The sequence below is a fragment of the Canis lupus genome, chromosome 24, assembly GCF_011100685.1.
Source record: "Canis lupus familiaris isolate Mischka breed German Shepherd chromosome 24, alternate assembly UU_Cfam_GSD_1.0, whole genome shotgun sequence".
NCBI lineage: Eukaryota > Metazoa > Chordata > Mammalia > Carnivora > Canidae > Canis > Canis lupus.
In genome coordinates, this window is record NC_049245.1 from 29,294,471 (window position 1) to 29,313,656 (window position 19,186).

General features: G+C 50.2%; 1 long non-coding RNA gene across 2 annotated transcripts in view; it reads right to left on the minus strand.

Annotated features, from left to right (window-relative positions):
• Positions 1-19,186, minus strand: part of LOC102152253 — a 111,228-nt gene that overhangs the window by 64,663 nt on the left and 27,379 nt on the right. Inside the window, exons 2-3 of one of the 2 annotated variants that reach the window (XR_005377852.1) lie at positions 5,836-5,915; positions 5,672-5,721 (exon numbers count right to left, since the gene is read on the minus strand). This is a non-coding gene — a long non-coding RNA (uncharacterized LOC102152253). The remainder of the gene's footprint in view (positions 1-5,671; positions 5,722-5,835; positions 5,916-19,186) is intronic. The other variant, XR_005377854.1, reaches the window with a different exon arrangement.

Here is a 19,186-nt window from a genome sequence, read left to right on the forward strand (position 1 = left end):
GCCCTACGTCAGGCTCCTTGCTCAGTGGAGAATCTGTTTCTCCCTCTTCTCCTACTTATGCTCTCACACTCTCTCTTTCAAATAAATAAATAAAATCATTAAAGAAAAAAAGAAAAGAAAAAAGACTCTGCCTAATTCCAGCACACAAACATAATGAAGTCAAGAGAGTGCTTATGAGTACAGACTATGAAATAAAATTGCCCGTTTCAAAATTTGGCCTCAGCACTTTCTACTTCTGTGATCTTAGGCACATTGCATGAGCCCCAGGACCCTCAGATGCCTCGTCTGTTAAATAAGAGAAATAGTAGAACCCGGGTGTAGAGTCGCTGCAAGAATGAAGTGAGCTAATGCACTCTGAGCACACAGCACCATCTCCCACACCCAAGTGTTAGCCGTAGTTACTATTTCTTAACTGGAACCTTCCCCAAGAAGATGTTTTGGGGGATTTCTTCCCACCCTTGAAGGGTCTCTGTCGTGGTCCCTTATCGCCACATCAGTCATCACAATATTCAGAACCAGGCCAGGCATTCCACTTGATGCAGCAAGTTGAATGCACCACAGCCCATTTCCTGAGTGGAGGATACTGGGGGAGCTGTGAGGTGCCAGCGAGGTGAGTCACCACTCAAAACGGACAGAGAGAGAACGAGAAGCCAAGACAAACTGTGTTAGTCAGGACTCGCTGGGTTTCAAAAGACGAAAGCCCAACTCCACAAATTTAAGAACAAAGAGACAATATTGGTTCCCACTACCTAAGAGAAATGAGAAAGCTGGACTGCAGGCACGTCTGCATCCAGGGGCTCGGAAACCATTGTTTCCAGTGAAATTATCTCCCTTGTTTTCTTCTCTGGCTGTCTTGCTGCATAGGCAGATAGAAATGTCTCCCCAAACTGCAGGCTTATATCATGCCTACTTAGCAACCTGAGAGGAGCAAGGCTGTGCCCATGTATCAAAAGTGAGGGAAGAGCTGGTTAGCTGAGTCACATGCCAGAGATCATAGGACCCTGTCCCTGGCAAAGCCACCAGACCCCCAAGGAGGCAAGATGGCTGATATTCTCAAGAAGAGAAAGAAAGAATGCAAAACAGAGATGATAGATGCCAGTTCAAGGGTTATCAGGGTGAAAGCCCACCGTCGGATCTTCAATAACCCCCTTATACCACAATTCCCATTGTAAGGCTCATTTCCCATCCCAAGATGCAGGTTTCCAACCGTGGGAGTCTATCACCCACCCAGGCTCCCAGGCAGGCTGCCACCTGCTTTCTACCAGAGGCGACCTGGCTCCAAGGCCTGGGCTGTGGCTATGGGCACCGAGTCAGGCACTGAGTATCCCTGGGCCGGGGAGGTGGCTGAGTCAAAGGGCCTCAGGCCTCCGCGCCGGCTGCTCAGCCCTGCTGCTTTCAGCGGGGCGGTATTGAAAAATCCGGAGGCAGTGCAGGGCTGCTGTGAGCATCCACTAATTGGAGATGGTGAAACATTCAGGGGAGATTCAGGTGCCAAATGCCTCTCCCTAGAGGTGCGTTAAAAGTCCTGAGCAACTGCAGTAGCAGGCATCCCTGGGGAAAGTCCCAGCAGAGGTCACAGGGGATGGGCTCTCACTCCCAGAAGGGTGGGGGTGCACCCACACCAGGCTCTGCCTCCACCACTTCCTGCCCATAGGATCTTAAGCAACTCTACCTCTCTGACCTTCTGTCTCCTTTTTTATAAAATAGAAGTTACATATTTTATCTGGAATAGTAAGATAATAACTATAGACACAGTGGACTTTTTTTTTTTCTTAAGTCCATTTTGGTAAATTATATTTTTCTTTAAAGTCCCTCCCCTCAAAAAGATTTCCAATATTTTAGTATACACTGACTCACATATTCTTTTGTTATTTGGAATGCCTATCTGCTGTATATGAAATCAGGCTCTCTTTCCTTTCTTGCTTTTGAGGAGCGTCTACTTGTGATGTGCTGATCCTCCCCAATGTTATCTGTGTATATTATTAATTTTTGCTCTTATGTTACTTGCTTCTTCTGCTACTAAACCTTTTTGGGGTTTAAACTATTATTTTTTCCTATCTTCTTAAGCTCATTATAAGCATTCAAAGCCATAAATATCACTCCAAGTACTGCTTAGGTACATTCTACAAGTTTTGATACATAGCATTTTCATTACTCTCCAGTTATAAATCTTAACTATATTACATACTTTATGATTTCTCATTTGAGCCATGCGCTACTTAGAAATGGCTTTCTCAATTTCAAAACTATATGTACTTTTTTTAAAGCTACCTTACTCATATTTACAGAGCAGAATGCCTGGTGTATACTCAGTGATCAAAGATTACTGGAAGACAATATAAAAGAAGGGGAAGGAGGGAAAGAGAAAAGGAGAGGAGGCTGGAGGGAAGGATGGAGAGAGGTAGGTCATAGAGGAATCCTAGTTGGTTTGAGCCAAAATTTAGCAGTTCTGCTGTTGGGGTGAACATCGCGATGCTCAGATGTAAGCAGAGACCGGCGCACACCCCCAGTCCCCAGTCCCCACCTCGAACGTCTCAGAGAAATATCTGGAATATCTGAGTCTTAGACACAGATGTGTGTCTTCTGTGGCTCCTTCTCCTCGTGTGCCAGCCAGGCGCCCACCCCAGCTGGAAGAAGATAGAGCAGCTCGAAATCTGCCAGCAGTCCCTTGGGTGCGCCCTGGGAGGCAGCAGCAGGAGACAGAGTAAAGGAATAGCCTGGAAGACTGGAGCAGAGTCTGGGAAGATGTCAGCAGGTCAGGGAAATGGGCAAGTTCCCTGCTGGCCGTGGAGCTGACTGCCTTCCTTCTGTGTCTCTTTCAAATAGCTTTGCCATCCCTCGAGAAGGTTCAACAGCCATGGAACCAAACACGCTGTCTTCAACCATCGCTCCCTGACAGTGGAATGGCAGTGACAGCCAGTCATCAGCCAGGCTGGTCACACACAGTGTGCCCCACCCTAGGTCATGCTCTCTCCACGTGACCTTTCTTTGGTGCTCCCAACGACCTGGAACTGGGGGCTGCTTGACCACCTATCTGATCTCAGATCCATTCCCTGCCCTTCCTCTGCTCTGCTGTGCTCTGGGACCTGCCTTCCCCAGCACCCCGTGTCCCCTGGCTTCCTGGTAGTTTGGCCAATGGGAAGCACTAGAGGAAGGGGGGAGGTGGGCACTAAAGTAAGTCCCTCCCTTCTTTCTGCTCCCTGGGGCATCTCTGGCAGTGATTACATCTCCGCCCAGGCACCCCCTCCTTCTGGGTATAAACTACTGTGGTTTTAGCTTCTGCTGATGGTCCTAACTCCAGGGATGTAATACTGATTCCCTCTTCCTTTGTACCTCAGGCCCTAAGGGTGGCAGCAGCTTCCTGCTCTTGCTTACACACTTGGGGTGCCCCTCCACCTCCCCAGTCACCCATGTAACTAATTCCCCGTATTAAATTCCCTCTGTTGGGAAGACCTAAAGCAATTCCCATCTCTCGGCTGGAAACTGACCAATGCAAATCCATTTTACCGACGAAGCCCGAAGTGGGGTTCAGAGAAGTTAAGGAAGAAGATATGAGGATGTCAGTAAAGAAAATAGCAGCACAGAGCTTGGGGCCAGGTGTTGCCTCCTTCAGTGGCTCGCTCTGACATCTGAGCTGTCTCCCCATTGGTAAACATGATGATGGAGGATGCTGACACCGAGTATGTGGAACTGTTACGAAGATGAAATCAGCTATTATCTCTAAAATTTCAGCTAAGCAGAATGACGGGGCACATGGTCACACAACTAAGTGGCACAAACGGGATCTGGATTTCCTATCCAGTGCTCACTCCCCCGTCCCAAGTAGTTTGAATCAAGTTGTTCCTGGGATGGATTCCCATCCTGACTTTGGCCAAAGTATTTTCCCAGAGCTCCTCCCTCTCCACCATCACCCCCAACATGGAGATGACCTCCCACTTCCCAAGGGATAACCGCAAGTGGCTCTCAAGCTGCTTTGTCCCACCCAGTTCTCCCAGGGGCCAGACCCCAGGCCCCAGCTGCAGAATGTAATACAGCGTCTCTGACCTCTGGCAGCCGGGAGGGCTGGTGGAGACCCCAACACATGGTCTTAGGTCGCCCTGCCCAGGAGCCTCGTTATTAAGTGAGCTCTGCTGGCAGCCCTCCCAGTCTGGAAACAATGATCCTCACTCCCAACCTCGAGGAGCCAGGTCTCCGGTTCCCTTATTGGGACTGGCCTGGCCACTCACCAGTGAGGGAGAGACTGCAGCCTGGGGCCGTGGAGCCTCAAGCACTGCCCTGGCTTCCCTAGGATCAGATGCCTCAGGCCCAGGGACTCTGAGCATGGTGTGTAATGAAAGCTGACCTCCACTTCCTTCCTCTGGGAAAAATCCTTCTCCACCCATCCATGCTGAAGCCTCTGCCATCCACTCACCAGCTTCAGTATTGAATCTCTGGGACCCACCAGAGACTTGGACTCAAGAAAGGTAGATCCTGGAGCATACTCAGCCCTCTATAGCCAGGAGATCCCAGAGGACATCCTGGAGTAGCTGCCCCCTCAAAATAGCCCCATCTGGAGCCTCCCAAATGGTTTGCTCCCATGGGCAGGTCCAGGTTCCAAAAGCAGTTTATGCATTTGATGACTATTGTGATCATTCATTCATCAAAACTGTCATGAGTTCCAACAGCACATGCCCTGTAACAGAATAAATGCTGCCCTGTGTTCTGCAGGGGGCTACACATGTAGAAAAACGCAGAAGACTCAAACCCAGCCCTTTATGAGCTGGGTAGTTTTCACTGTTTTGTTACTTTTTAATATTATTCTAAAAATCACACCCTCTTACCATAACACAGGCATACGATTAGAAATCTAATAATCTCCCTTATCTTTCAGAGGAATCTCTATGTTAATAACCTGGTATAGTCATACTTCCTTCTTACTATATTTATAAAACATATTCAGGGTTTGAGCTTGGGGAAATGGATTGTTTCATTTTGTTTTCTGCTTCTGTTTTTACAAAAGAAAGAAAATGGGATCCCATTATATAAATGACAAATTGCTTTTCTCAGCCAACAGTTCATACATTGCACTCATATCTGACTCTTTCCAATAGCTGTGTCCTATGCAGTATCACAACATACTCGACCACTGCCCTATTTATAAGTGGGAAATACACTTCCACAGTGTCAGCTACCGACACTTGGGGGTTTGTATGCTATCGCAGTTAGTGTTATTCAAGCTCTCCAAGTATGGTGACCAGACCAACCAGCAGCAGCAGTAGCACCTAGAAAACTGTTAGAAGTGCAAAATTTGGGCTCAAAGAACTCTGGCAGTGGGGGGTAGGGAGGTGTCCCAGCAATTCATGTTTTAACAAGCCCTGCAGGTAATTCTGACGCATGTTCCAGTCGGAGACCCACCACCTGCAAGGACCATGCCCATTTGTTTGTCCTCCACAAACAATTGCAGCAATCCCCAAAGTGTTTTCTCTGAGTGTAAGAAGCCAAGAAGTTTCTAGATATGCAAAGTTAGATGAAGTATTCAAGCAAGTTACCCGACTGCCCAGTAACTGGTTAACTCATTCCTTCACTTTTCCGGGAAGTATTGGACTCATAGAGACATACAGTAAACATATGCCCCCATCTAATATATTCAGAAAAACAGGACCAGCAAATTTTCCCTGAATGGCCGGCATACCTGATGTGGTTCTTCCTTAGTGCAAAGAGATTGCAGTCAATGAGTTCCGTCTGCAAAAGAGCAACCATCTGAAATGTGTAGACTTGGAAGTAATAACAGTGTCCAAAGTCCCACCACTCATCAGCACCTCTGAGGCTTAGATTTTGTGGGCATACTAAACTTACCTGCCAGGCTGTTGGTCCAAACCGTACTCTGTGGCTCCTCGAGTCAAGATTATCCTTCAGCTTAGCATCCAACACATCTCCTTGACAGTCGAGGGAATGAAAAAAGGAGAGGCATTAACAAGTTATCTTGTGAGAATGCCACTTTCCTATGCTGCCTTCATCTCAAGAATGAGAACTGCTATGTTCTGAATGAGGCCCCTAGGAGGCAAGGTTGGGTGGGGATGAGGATGGTGTGAGGGGGACGAGTGAAGCCACTTGAGCGGTCCTCAGTCTCCATTCAGGAGCTATGAGTGAAAGGTGTATAGGTTGGGGCCTATAAATTTGAAAGGTTCAAGCTTTCAACTGCATCAGAATCCCCTGGGGGCACCACAGGAGAGGTTTCAGATTAAGGAAATCCAGGGTGGTACCTGAGAGTTTGCACTGCTAACATGTTCCCAGGAAATGCTGGTGCTGCTGGCCCAGGGTCCACACTTTGAGGACCATTGGGGTACAGCAACACCAGATGTTGCAACAAACTCCAAAATGTCCATGGCTTGTCACAGTGAAAGTTTGTATCACACCAGGTAACTGTTGAAATGAGGTGTTATTGGGGGGTGGCGAGTGCTCCACTCAGTCACATGCTGGAGGCTCTGCCATAGTCATCATACCCAGTCCTATGCCATTAGCGAGGACTTGAGGTTGGCCGTACCTGATGCAAAAGGACCAGGGAAACACAGTCCTTGGGTGGACGGTTGCTTCTCCACAGCAAGCCACTTCCTCCCGGGCTATGCAAGGACAGGACAAGCCAGCAGCCACTGCTGCACATAGCTAGTTTTTCCCATCTCCAAGTCCTCGCCTGGCCCCTGGGAAGGGGTTAGCCCAGCCACAGCCCCAGAGCTAAAAATGTCCTGCCAGCAAGGCACACTGTGGCAGTCAGGGGAAAGAGAAGCAGAGTCTACAGAGATAGTGACAGCCTCCCGACCTCCACAGGTGTCTTCCCAGTGACAGGGACATAAGCTTACTAATGTCTCCACCCCCTGGCCTGTCCTCTTGGGGTGCAGTGTGATACAGCAGAACCACAGGCCTGCGGCCAGATGGAAGAGCCATCACTTACGATTGTGTCACCTAGGGTCTCTCTGATCCTGGCATCTATTGAGCACCTACCACCCCCCAGCCCCTGGGAGCAGTCACGTTGCATATGGACGAATGGCTCCCATGCCCTCCCATGCATTAAAAATACTTGGTGAGCTTTAAAAACACGTAAAGCAAAAACCTATTTTAAAATATGACCTTCACCCAAAAGTTCTAAGTCACTTGGCAACAAAGGAAGCCATCTTCGGACCCAAAGCTCACACTAGGTGATTCAGACAAGAACAGATATTGGAGGTCAATATATCACGGCTGGGGCCGGTGCCCTGGCGGGTTTACACAGTGAATCTAAATAAACTGGGACTAAGTTTAACCCCTCCCTGCATAGTTTGGAGTTGGCTTAGGCCCCAGGAGACCTCTTGCATGAGATTTGGAAGTGGAAGGAAAGCAACAGCAGGCAGATGCCGTTGATGCTCAGAAAGTCTGCAGTGGTCCCCTGGGGCTGTTGGGGAGCACTTGTGCTGTTGCTGGTCTGCAGGCTCACCTGGATGACTTAGGGCAGCACCCGGACCACACCTCCTCCAGCCCCTGATCAGCTCTCTTCCCCTAGATCCCCCAGGTCTTGGGCCTGGAGCACGATGAGCTCTGCAGCGCAGGGCATCAGCTTCTGCAGGATGTCACTTGCATCTTTGCAGCTGGGGACCCATAAGTCCTTGTGGGCTCCAGCTCAGATTCCCTTTGCCCTTGCTCTGGACTTCTGTATGCCTTTCCCTCTTGACTGCTTGCCCTGCTGACTTCAAACAGGAGTGCAACCACCTTCCAGAGACAGTTTCCTCCTCTCCAACCATCGCGTGGGACCAAATCCTCACAATCAATTTCTTGCTTCCTATCACTCTTAATGGTTTTGCTCCTCTGCTTGAAACTTGGTAGGTGCTTTTCTTCCCACAGTCTCATTTAATTTCCACAACAGTCCCTAAGGAAGGTCTTGTTGATCCCATTTTAGTGATGAGCAAAATGAGGATCAGAGAGGCTAAGCCATTTGTCCAAGATCCCACAGCCAGGGAGAGGGAAGAGGGGTGGAATTTGAACCCAGGCCTCTCAAACTCCAAAGTACTCTTCAGCACATGGTATTCTGTGGCCCCAATGAGAGAGTCAACACGGGGTTCCCACCTGTGTCTGTGCAGGATCTCCCCTCCTGCCCCCAGCGCTCTGGGGTCAGGGTCTTCCTTGGCTGGGGTCTGCCACCTGCAGAGAGAGAGCTGCCGCTGTCTTCCTTCTCCCTCTCCTCTCCAGCTCTGGCCAGAGTTCTGGGTGGGCTAATTATACCCTTTCATCATAAATCAATAGGAGAAGGAAAAAATGCTTTCTTGGAAGCTTCTAAACATAACTTGAAGCCCAAAAGAGCACCTCCTTTGAAACCGTTCTGCTTTCGTGTACAAGACGCACACGGAATAGAGATGGTGCTCCTATGGGGAGCAGGTGCATGGGCCACCCCGCCCATGAGAGAGGCGCAGGAGGGCGGCAGGAGAGGAGGCGGGCGGGGCAGATCGGGGAGAGAGCAGGACAGAGGGGAGAGGGACAAGCAGCAAAGACCAGTAATGAAGGGACAGAGAGGGAGAGAAGGGAGGAAGCAGAGGAGAAAACAGGAGTCAGACACCGTAGAAATAGAAAACAGAATAGAAGGGCACCTGAGTGGCTCAGTCAGTTAAGCATCTGCCTTCGGCTCTGGTCATGATCTCAGGTCCTGGGATCGAGCCGCACATGGGACTCCCTGCTCAGCAGGGGGGTCTGCTTCTCCCTCTCCCTCTGCCTGCTGCTCCCCCCATTCATACTCTCTCGCTCTCTTTCAAATAAGTAAATAAAATCTTTAAAAAAGACAAGAAAACAGAATAGAAGGGGACAATAGGGCCAGAGGAAGTGATAAAGGTGGAGGAAGGAAAGAGAGTACAGCCAAGATGTGAGCAGGAGACCAAGACAGAGAAACAGGGAGACAGAGGGACAGCGGGAGACGTGCCTGTCTGGATCCTACCTAATTAACACTTCCTCGGGGCCCCAAGCTCCCCAGGAAGGCCGGGGCCCCCCAGACAGCGGGCGGGCGCGCCGGACACTGGCTGCGCTGGACGCACCCCCCGAAAGACAGCGAGCGCCTCTGAGTCAGCTCCTTTCTGCCCAGCCCCACCTGCCCCACCTCTGGGGCTAATATTCCAGGGATAATTACAGAAAGCCTGCCCGGCCGGGATTTACGAGCACAGAGAGAGCTGGCTGCTGGAGGGGCGGGCAGACACGAGGGGGGAGTGGTCACCGCCACCCACCGAGCTGGCTGCCAAGGCTCCTGCCACCTGCTCTGGGCCGCCTTCAAGGAGGCTGAGGCCCCCGGAGGTAAAGGGAGGCCTGTCCAGGCTGGGCCACAAAGCCAACCTGCCTGTCCTCCAGACAACAGTTTTACTCTTCCACCAAGCCCTCCTTCTTTCCACTGAACATTTCCCCCCTCTGCCACCTTTCCCCCACTTTGCCATCTTTCCCCCTCTTTGCCGATCCTTCTTCCCATCTGCCAATACTTTCTCCCACCTGACATCTCCACTGAGCCGCCATCCTCCATTGACCCACCAATCTATCAATGGCTCCATGTTTCTGTCCACTCCTCATCCAACCACCACCTGCTCTACCCAACTGCCAACCTCTCTTCCTTCCACCCATCCCTCCTTCGCAGACCAACTTCTCCACCTCGTCACTAATTCCCTCAGCCTCCCCCATTTCCACCAACCCCTGCATCCTCAATTCAGCCCTCATCTCTGCCAACCCGTTCCCCATCTGATATGCCCTCCACCTGTGCACTGCCCTCCCCTTCGCTTCCAAACTCCTCCAACCACCACCCACACGCCCTCCACCCATTGACCAGTTTCTCCATACATTTGCCAACCGTCCAACTCTCCACCCCACCAGCCCTTCTATCGCTTTCCACATCTTCTCTCCATCCCCCAAAATCTCCAACCCCTCTGTATGTTTCTGACCTATCCTTATCTCTCGCTACACCCACACATCGATTCTTCCATTAATGCACGGCCCTCCTCCATCTACGCATACAATGCCTTGTCCAGTACCTACTCCCATCCACCATCCCAGCCAGCCAGCCAGCAACTCTTCCACTGACATGCTAACCTCTTCCTGCAATGCTTACCCCCTCACCCAGCAAGCCCTTAACACTTCAACTACCTCCCAGCACACCCACTAACTTCACAAAGGCCCCAACCCAGCCCTCGGGGTGGCTCAGTGAAAAGAAAATGGATTTGTAGAGCATGCATGCCTGGAATATAATCTTGGTTGGTACACACTGGCAATGTAGCTCCATCCAGTGCTACCCCCTGCCTAGTCACAGCCTTGGGAGGGTCCTCAAGGTCACTGAAGAAGCTGGACAGAATAGAAAGGGGCGTGGGAGAAAGATCCTCTCACCTCTCTTAAGGATGCTGGTAAAGTTAATTACAGCCATCTTCACACCTTCCCAGCTAACTGGACAGTACAGAGGAAGCCTCACCCCACTGATTTCTGCCCCGGCCTGTCCTGCCTGCCCTGATGGGACACATTCAGGCCACAGGCCCCTCCTCTGCCAGAGCCTGGGGCTCTGAACTGGGTCCAAAGACTCCGAATAGGCAAAGCCATGTTCGGACCAAGGCCTGAGTTTGTAGGTAACCCCAATGCCACAGTGAGCCACTCAGACCTATGTGGTGTCATCCATCCTTTTGAATACGAGCCAGTCTGAAAACAGATGACTTAGGGACTGGTTTCAACCCAGGACAGGTAGACTGCAGGTACCACAGAGGGAGTCCACTACATAGAACCTGGATGAAGGCTAAGGAATCAGCAAGACCCACGTTTGCATTCTTGTTGCACTGCCTAGCTGTGTGACCTTCTGGGATCACTTAACTTCTCTGAGCCACAGTGTCTTCATCTGTAGAATGAGGGTCAGAAAGTTCCTACCTACCGCGTAGGATTGTGATTAAAGATATGCACGCATTGAGGTAGCACCTGACACACAGTACGCCCCCATCAAAGATGGGGTTACCTCCCCCTCACTTGCACTTGGCCCTGGGGCTTCCAGGTACAGAGGGAAAACAGGACACATTTCCACCCCCAGCTGAGGCTGCCTTGGCCACAAAGCTAAAGCTCCCCCTAAGAGCTCCCTGTATCAGCATTTCCACTGAAAAACCTCTGTTTTCAGGGAATTTTAAACGCCTGGAAAATTTTGCTATGGGACCAACCTTATCCAGGGCCAGAAACAAATTTCTTTTGTAAATCCCAGCCCTCCCTTTTGGCATGTGGCAGCTCCTCACCAAAATGCTAGCTGACAGGTCAGTGTGCGAGCCTCTTTGACTTGGGTTTCCAAAGCAGAGTTTAGCAAGTGATCAGTCTAATTGCTTTTGATATCTAGAAAAGCTAATTAAGGTAATAATACTTGGCACTTGTATAATAATAATAAATATAATGACCCTTTCTATGTAAGGAGCGTCTTTCATCCAAGGATCACAAAGCCTTTACAAACATTAATTAATCCTCACAACTCACCTGTGAGGTAGGTGTAATTAGCCCCATTTTATAGCTAGATGAATTGAGGCACAGATAGGGTAAGGGATGTGACCGAGATCACACACTGCATCTACTGCCAAGCCTGGGATGGCTCTGAACATTCCAGAAGCCACACTAAGAGTTCCCAAGCCCTCTGGTTGGAGCCTTCCTCCTGCCTTCGGACTGTGTCGGGGAGCCTCCCTAAGGGACAAAACTTTCCTTGACCAACCACAGAGAAAAGCAGGAGGCCAGCACCATCTCTGGCTGGGTGGCCTTGAGTCGGCCTCTTCCCTCTCTGCGCCTCTATTTCCTTTCCCATAAGCCAAGAGGTTGGGCTCACAGCCCCAGTGTCCAGTCCCACTGCTTGTTATCCCATTTCTGGCTTCACTGGCTAGTTTTTCCGGCCTTGAAGCCAACAACAAAGACCCAGGTTCAGCCAACATCCCGTAATAATGGGGAGCCAGATTTCACAAGTAAAAATACAGATACTGAGTTAGATTTGAATTTCAGAAAAACAAATCATGAGTTAGTATAAGTATGTCCCAATATTGTATGGGACATAACTATACTGTGAGATCCCAATATTGTATGGGACATATTTATACTAATGCATGATTTCTCATTCATCTGATATTCAGATTTAACTGGGCATCCTGTATTTTATCTGGCAAGCCTGCTTATTGTCACTGTGTGCCAGGCACAGGGCGGATGTGCTCATCTTCCTAATGTCATGTAACCCTTAGCCTCGCCCTGGGAGGCAGGCGCAACTATTCCCCAGACTCCCCAGTGTCCAGAAAATAAAGCACAGATCCCTTGAGGGAAACCTTCCAGGCCCTGCTAATGTACCTCCCAAAACCTCTCCAGCTTCATGCTGGACCCCGTGGTCCCCATTACATGTTCATCAAAGCTCAGAGTAATTAGCAAGATCTTGTACCCAGCATCCAACCTTGTCTCTCTTGAGTCTCCAGCCTTTACCTCTGCTGCTCCTTCCACCTGGCATGCCCTTCCTCTCCCTTCTGGAAAATGCCTACACATCCGTAAGACTCTGTTCAATGCCACCATCTCAAGGAACTCTTCCCTCACCAAACACTCCCTCTGCTATATTCATCTCTGGGCTCCCATGGTCCCCAATGTGTGTGTGTGTGTGTGTGTGTGTGTGTGTGTGTGTTATGTTCTCTGAACTTCAACCACACCAAATATGCCCATGACCAGCACACCCTGTGCCATTTCTTGGCCACATGTCTTGGTACATGCTATTCCCTCTGCCTGGAATTCTAACAAGCACCTTCCAAAATAGATCAAGTCATTCATCTATTTAACTAATATTTATTAAGTACTTGCTATGTGTCAACCTTATAATCCCCACCTTCATGAAATTAAGTCTAATACAGAGGTCAGCAAACATTTTCTACAAACATCAAATGGTAAATATTTTAAGCTTTATAGGCCATAGGGTCTATTCAGTTCTGCCATTGTAGCACAGAAGCAGCCACGGAGAGCATATAACCAACTGGATGTGGTGTTGTTCCAATAAAACTTTATTTACAGAAATTGACAGTGGGCCGTATTTGACCCACAGACCATACTTCACCAACTCTGGGCTTAGTATTAGAAAACAGATATCACACAAATACTTAATAACTATGAATAACAAACTTTCTTAGATGCCACGAAGGCGAAGATTCTACTCAAACTCCTCCTCCCCAAGAGGCCTTATCTCAATTCCCACGGCCCTGAGTTTAGAGTGCATATCTGTGGTTATTCAAGGCAGGGACTTCCATGTCCAACCCAGAGGCCTGGGCCCCATCATTGATCCTGCTCCTCACCCTGCCTGAGATCACCTGCTTCCTGGCACCAGATGGGGCTGGACTGCCGGGGGTGCCCATGTAGCTGCCACACCCAAGCCTCTCCCTAGCAGACGAGAAGCTCTGCTTGCCCCTCACCCATAAAGACAACCCTGCGGCCACTCCTTCCAACTGCCCACCTCTGATTAATAACCCAGGCTGAGTGCGACTGGGAATCTTATTTAATAGAGAGTATTAGTGCTCATATATTTGAGTGTCAAGTATCATATTTATTAGCCAAAAAAGACATATATATAAGCACACATATATAAACTCCTGCTTCACGTGTATGCCAAGAGCACTCACATCCAAACTGGACACAAACACAGGTGTATCTAGTGACACACAGACCCTAAATTCTTGACTCAGAGCCGTGCGTGCACATACACATATATGTGTGTGCATGACACACTACACGCATGTGTGCACACACTCTACATGTGTGTGTGCATGTGTACCATACACATGCTTGTGCACATGCACATATGCATACACTATAGCATGCACGTGCGTGCGTGCACACACATATACACATACTATACTCCCATATACTGTGAGATCCAGCCCCACCATGTGTCTTGCAGGAGGAACTGGCCATGAAAATCACAGCTTTGGCATCTCTGGGCTGCCAGTTCTCTTTGGTTCCTGCTGCCAATCTCAGCTCTGAAGAGGGCCACAGGAAGTTCTCCGTTTCCCTGGCTGCCAAATTCCAGCCACCTCTGACCCCCAGAGGGGCGGAAACTCCTCTGGCTTCCTGTGAACCCCCAGTGCACTCTGTACCCACCACTGCTAGCAGGCATGTGGTGCAAGGAGATAAAGGGCGGCTCAGTATCCATGCTGCTGCAGCCAAGGCGCCTTCCTTGGCCTCCCCTGGGTGTCAGGGCCTAGAGCGCCAGGGCCACCAGGGCCTCCAGGGAAGGACCTTGGGCCGAGCCCAAGGTCGAAATGTCCCCCGTTATCTGAAGGACGTTGACAACTTTCCTGCCCTGCTTTTCTCAACACATCCAGCAGCCTTGAGGAACTCACCACCACCCCTCCGCCCCGCCCACCACCATGCCATGCTCTGCACAGCCAACGCCCGCTGCTCCTGGGACTGTTCCTGAGCAACCCACCCCCAGCCTCTGCCACCTTCCTGGTGGGGAGCTGGTGGCACAGACTGCGGTGACTAAGAAATTGGTGAACCAACTCCCAGCTTCTTTGTTGAACTAGTCAGCAGGATTTGGATCCCCTGTGATGTCTTCACACTAAACCATTCATTCATTCATCCATTCATTCATTCAAAACACATATGTTGAAGCTGTGCCCAGTGCTAGGAATTCAATGGTGAATAGACAGGAGTCACTGGTCTCCCCTGCAAGATCAAGAGCTAGGTAGCAAGGGAACCCACTAACATGGTCTGCTGTAGACAGGAAGCCTTCACAGAGGCAGTGACATTGGACTTGAGTCTAAAAGTCCAAAAAGAATATATGTGGAAGAGCAATCTAGGCAAAGCCAACAAGTGCAGAGCATCTGGTGCATAATGGGTGCTCTAGAAACGTCTGTCGGCTGAATGAACACAGGAGGCATTCAGGTAAGGAAGTGACAGTGACTCTTGTCGATAAATCATACTTTCCACTGTTGCCGGGGACCCGTGAGACTCTGCCCAGGATGGATGCACCATCTCCCATGGTTCTGCTGCCCCATGGACTCCCTGTGCCCTGTGCCCATCACACACCTACAAATGGACACATATGCATCACATGGCTGAAGATGCACCTGCACACATGAGTACTCAGCACATTGAGACAGCCACAGGCACACAACTGTGTGGGGTCTGTGCCCACATGTCTAAGGAAGATAATCATAGCAAACACTTCTATCACACGTTCCCATGGCCCAGGCAGCCAGGCACTGGTCTACGTTCTCTGCAGTTACTCAATGAATCCAGCCCCGTAAGGTGAGAAGAGCCATGGTCCTCATGTTTAACTGATAGAGAAAGTAAGGCATGGAGATGTGAGTCATTTGTCCAGTTATACAGCTAGCAAGTGGCAGGGATGGGATTTGAACCAAGCTATCTGATCCCAAGGTCCCTACTCTTGTCATCAAAGCAAAGTATTCCCAACACCTCCTCCACTCCAGCCTCCCTCCACCACTGTCCTTCCACACTCCGCTCATCCATGTTATAATCCAGCCACACTGAACCCATTAGGGTCCCCTACACTCATCTCTTTGGCATGTTCCCCCCCACCCATGATTCTCTATGCTATGTACCTCCCTACAACATCTCGTTTTATTATTTGTTTACCAAACATTTGTTAAGCACAGATCGTGGTCAGGCCTTAGTGCTAAGCATCTTACATGCATTTTTGTTCAGTGCTCACTGCAACCTTATGAAGTTTCTGTTATTAGCCCCATTTTACAGATGGCTAAAGTGAGGCACACAGTGGTTAGGTCATTTGCCCAAGGTCACAGAGTAGCAGAGCTTAAAATAGACCCAACCGATCTTGACTCATGAGCCTCAGCTATTAATCTCATCTTGAACTGCGTCCTGTCCTGCTCAGTTTGGCCTGCTGCATCTGAGAGGTCAGTCTTAGGGAGAGGAGGAAAAGATGGGAAGAAAGAGGAGGAAGAGGACCAACGTGAAAGCAAAGTGCAAGGCTATTGGCCATTACAAATCCTGAGTGTGGGCGAGGTGGGTGGAGCAACCTTGCAAACTTTTTACCCACATTTTTATTGTGAACACATTGGAGATATTTGGAAATATGGAAACATTGAAAGAATCGTGCCATGAACACTCATAAGCCCACCACCTAAAATCAACAATCAGCATTTCACTCTATTTGCATTTTTGCCTTTCTATCCGTCTTGCCAGACATCATTCCACTTAAAAAGGGAAGACACTTGGCAGACAAGCTGAGCAACTCTGGGAAAATCACTGCAAGTAATTTGGGGTTTTTACTGGGACCAAAGAGCCCATGCACACTTGACATGTACACACGCAGGTATGCATATATGCAGGAGCGTATCCTTGTGTACACACATGCATGAGCACGTGGACCCACATGCACACACACAAAGGAACAAGGACACAAAGCATAAGGAAAGCTCTGGGATTTGGAAGAGGGTAGTGGGGCCACCTCAGTTGGTCAGTGAAGCCAGTTCCTTCCCATCCGCCATCCCCACAGGGGACAGCCAGGCCTTCGTGGCCCATCCAGGCCACCGGGAGCCGCCAGGGCTGGGACTGGGGCTGGGGGTAGGGTGTTCCCCTAATTGGCTTGTTCACCCAGCAGAGGAAACAGCCGCTGGCTTCAGCCTCCAGATGACAGGAAACGCCATGGAGGGCTACTTGGGCAGTAATTACTACTTTGAGAAAGGAGGGAAAAAGCTGAGGGGGAAACGTTCCAACTCAAATAATCTGCTCATTGGGGGGATGGGAGGACATTTCAAGGAAAAGACATTTTGAAAAGCCTTCAATCAATCTGACAAGCAATTATCTGCTTAGCTGCTGGTACAAATCCCCCAGTGAGGGCTGGTGCCCCTCCCAGGAAAACAAGAGCCCCCGACTGGCACTCGGCCCCCTCTCCCTACCCCCACCCCCAGCAGCCGAGTGGGTGAGTGGAGACAGATCCTGCCTGGGAAGCCTCAGGTCTGGGGGCAGCGAGTGGCTCTAGGGGTGTGTCCACCTATTTCCCTCCACCTTTCACACCCACGTGTAAACACACACACACACACACACTACCCAGTGTGACAACATGCCCTGCCCGTGTGTTGTGGAATAAGCCTATTTCAAACAATCTCTACTTCCCCAGGCAACCATAAGCATTCTCACATATCATTCATTCATTCATCAAACATTTTTGTCAAAAATAAAATTTCCTAGGACATCAGATGAGAAAACCAGAGACACCCATGGTCCTCAGAATACAGTTGGGGAAAAGAGTCACTGTCACCACTTTGTGGCTTCTGACCCAGTTTGGGGAAGCAGCACGGAGGACAGGAGAGAGCCTGGCTGTGACCGGACAAGAGAGCTGAATCCAGACGGAAGTACGCAGAGCAGAGCTGCCCACTGCCTCCAGTCTAGAGCTCTGGGAAGTCAGGCTGCAGGGTGCAGAGTGGGAGGGGGCCTCCTTTCTCCTCTCCCTGCTCCAGCCCCAGACCTCTTCCTCTGACTGCCCCCTCTCCCAGGCCCTGACCCTCCCTCTTGCTCAGAGAACCCTGGCACTTGTCTCCTGTACTAGCCAGGCAGGACAGAGAGCAGGTGGGTTTGGTCACTGTCCTCCCAGAGAAGGGTCTTGTCCTTGCCCCGTAACCCTGAGCAGAGCCCAAGAATGAACCCTTGGCTGCATAGAGTGGGGATGTGACTGGTTAATCCCCCTTCCCCATGGCCCTTCAGCCTCCTCACTCTGCATCCCTCACCTCTTGTCCTGTCTCTCCAGCAGCATGCTGGGCAGGATGCAAAAGCCCATGTACATGGGGTCTCCATTAACCGCCATCCCTCACCCCCAGCCACCTCTGAGGTTCAGAGACTGTGGCTCACCAGCTGAGGAGACTGAGCTCAGACAGGTGACGTGACCTGCCCAGAGTCACACAGCTATTAGCAGAAGGTGTCAGAAGCTGAATCCGAGTGTTGCTAACCCCAACATCCATGCCCTTAAGTACTTTGAAATATCAACAGCCTGGATGAGATTCACATTTAACAGAAAGTCAATGCTCAATAAATTTTAGCTATTCTCATATTTATTATTGTCCAGCTCAGAACCCAAAGGAGGTCAGACTGGTGAAGCTGAGTGCCCTGGCAGGATACATGTGAAAATGGGGGCCCTGTGCTTTGTTCTTGGACCTCAGATACAGATCGGGAACTAAGCTGCATGTCCAGCCAGTGGGCCTCAAGCAGGGTTTAGAATAGAACAACTAATTCCAGCTCAAATCTCCGAGGGCTAGAGTCCACTGGCCAGGTACTCAGGCCCTGCCAGTGCTGGGCAGAGAGGCTAACTCTGACCCCAGCAGGCCCCGCCTGATATTGCAGGCCCAGGATGGGACCCCTGCTTTTCCCTCCAGTGTGTCTGCTGCCTGGAAAGGGAGGGGGGCCCTCCCCACCCCTGCAGCACCCATCACGCTCATGCTAGCTGCTCCCCACGCTCTGGGACATATATGGGATACGTTATCTCCCAAGGCCATCGCCAGGGGAGGACCACATATGTAGATGGAGCAAAATGATCCTGCTCATCTGGCATGGGAGGGAGGCAGCTATTTGATCTCCTAGGACATTGCATTTTTCCTTTGGTGTTTGGCAAGACGTATCCGATGTATTGGCAGGCACGCTGCTCACTGTGTCCCTGTGAGGACACACCCTTGTGTTTTATGACCAGAATCACTCAGGTGCGGGATCAGCCCCAATTTAAACCCAACTCCCATCTCCCGTCCGTACTGCACAAAAGCAGAGACTCCCTGCTTGCAACAGAGCTGGGGAAGACATCCAACCATCCATCCATCCATCCTTCCGTCCATCCAGTTCATCAGCATTTATTGACACCTACCTGTGCCCAACCCTGTGCTAGACACCAGAGGTGCAGGGGTAAATAAGACACTGTTCCCTCCCTTCAGAATTCAAGGTCCAGACATGGAGACAGGGAAGATGATGCCATTTGGAGGTGTCGCCTACCAGCGTGGAAGCTTCAGGGACACGTGGATTCAGATTCCAGCTCCGTCCCTATGTTAAGTGACCTTAGCAAGTTACTGACCTCAGCAAGCCCCAGCCTCCTCCCAAGAGGAGAGACTACTTGTAAAATGCTGAGCACTGTCTTGGCACATTGAGACGCTGCTGGCTTATTTGTTATTGCCTTCTGTGAAATGCCCATACCGACACTCAGCCCTGCTGCCTTTACAATGTTTCTACCAAT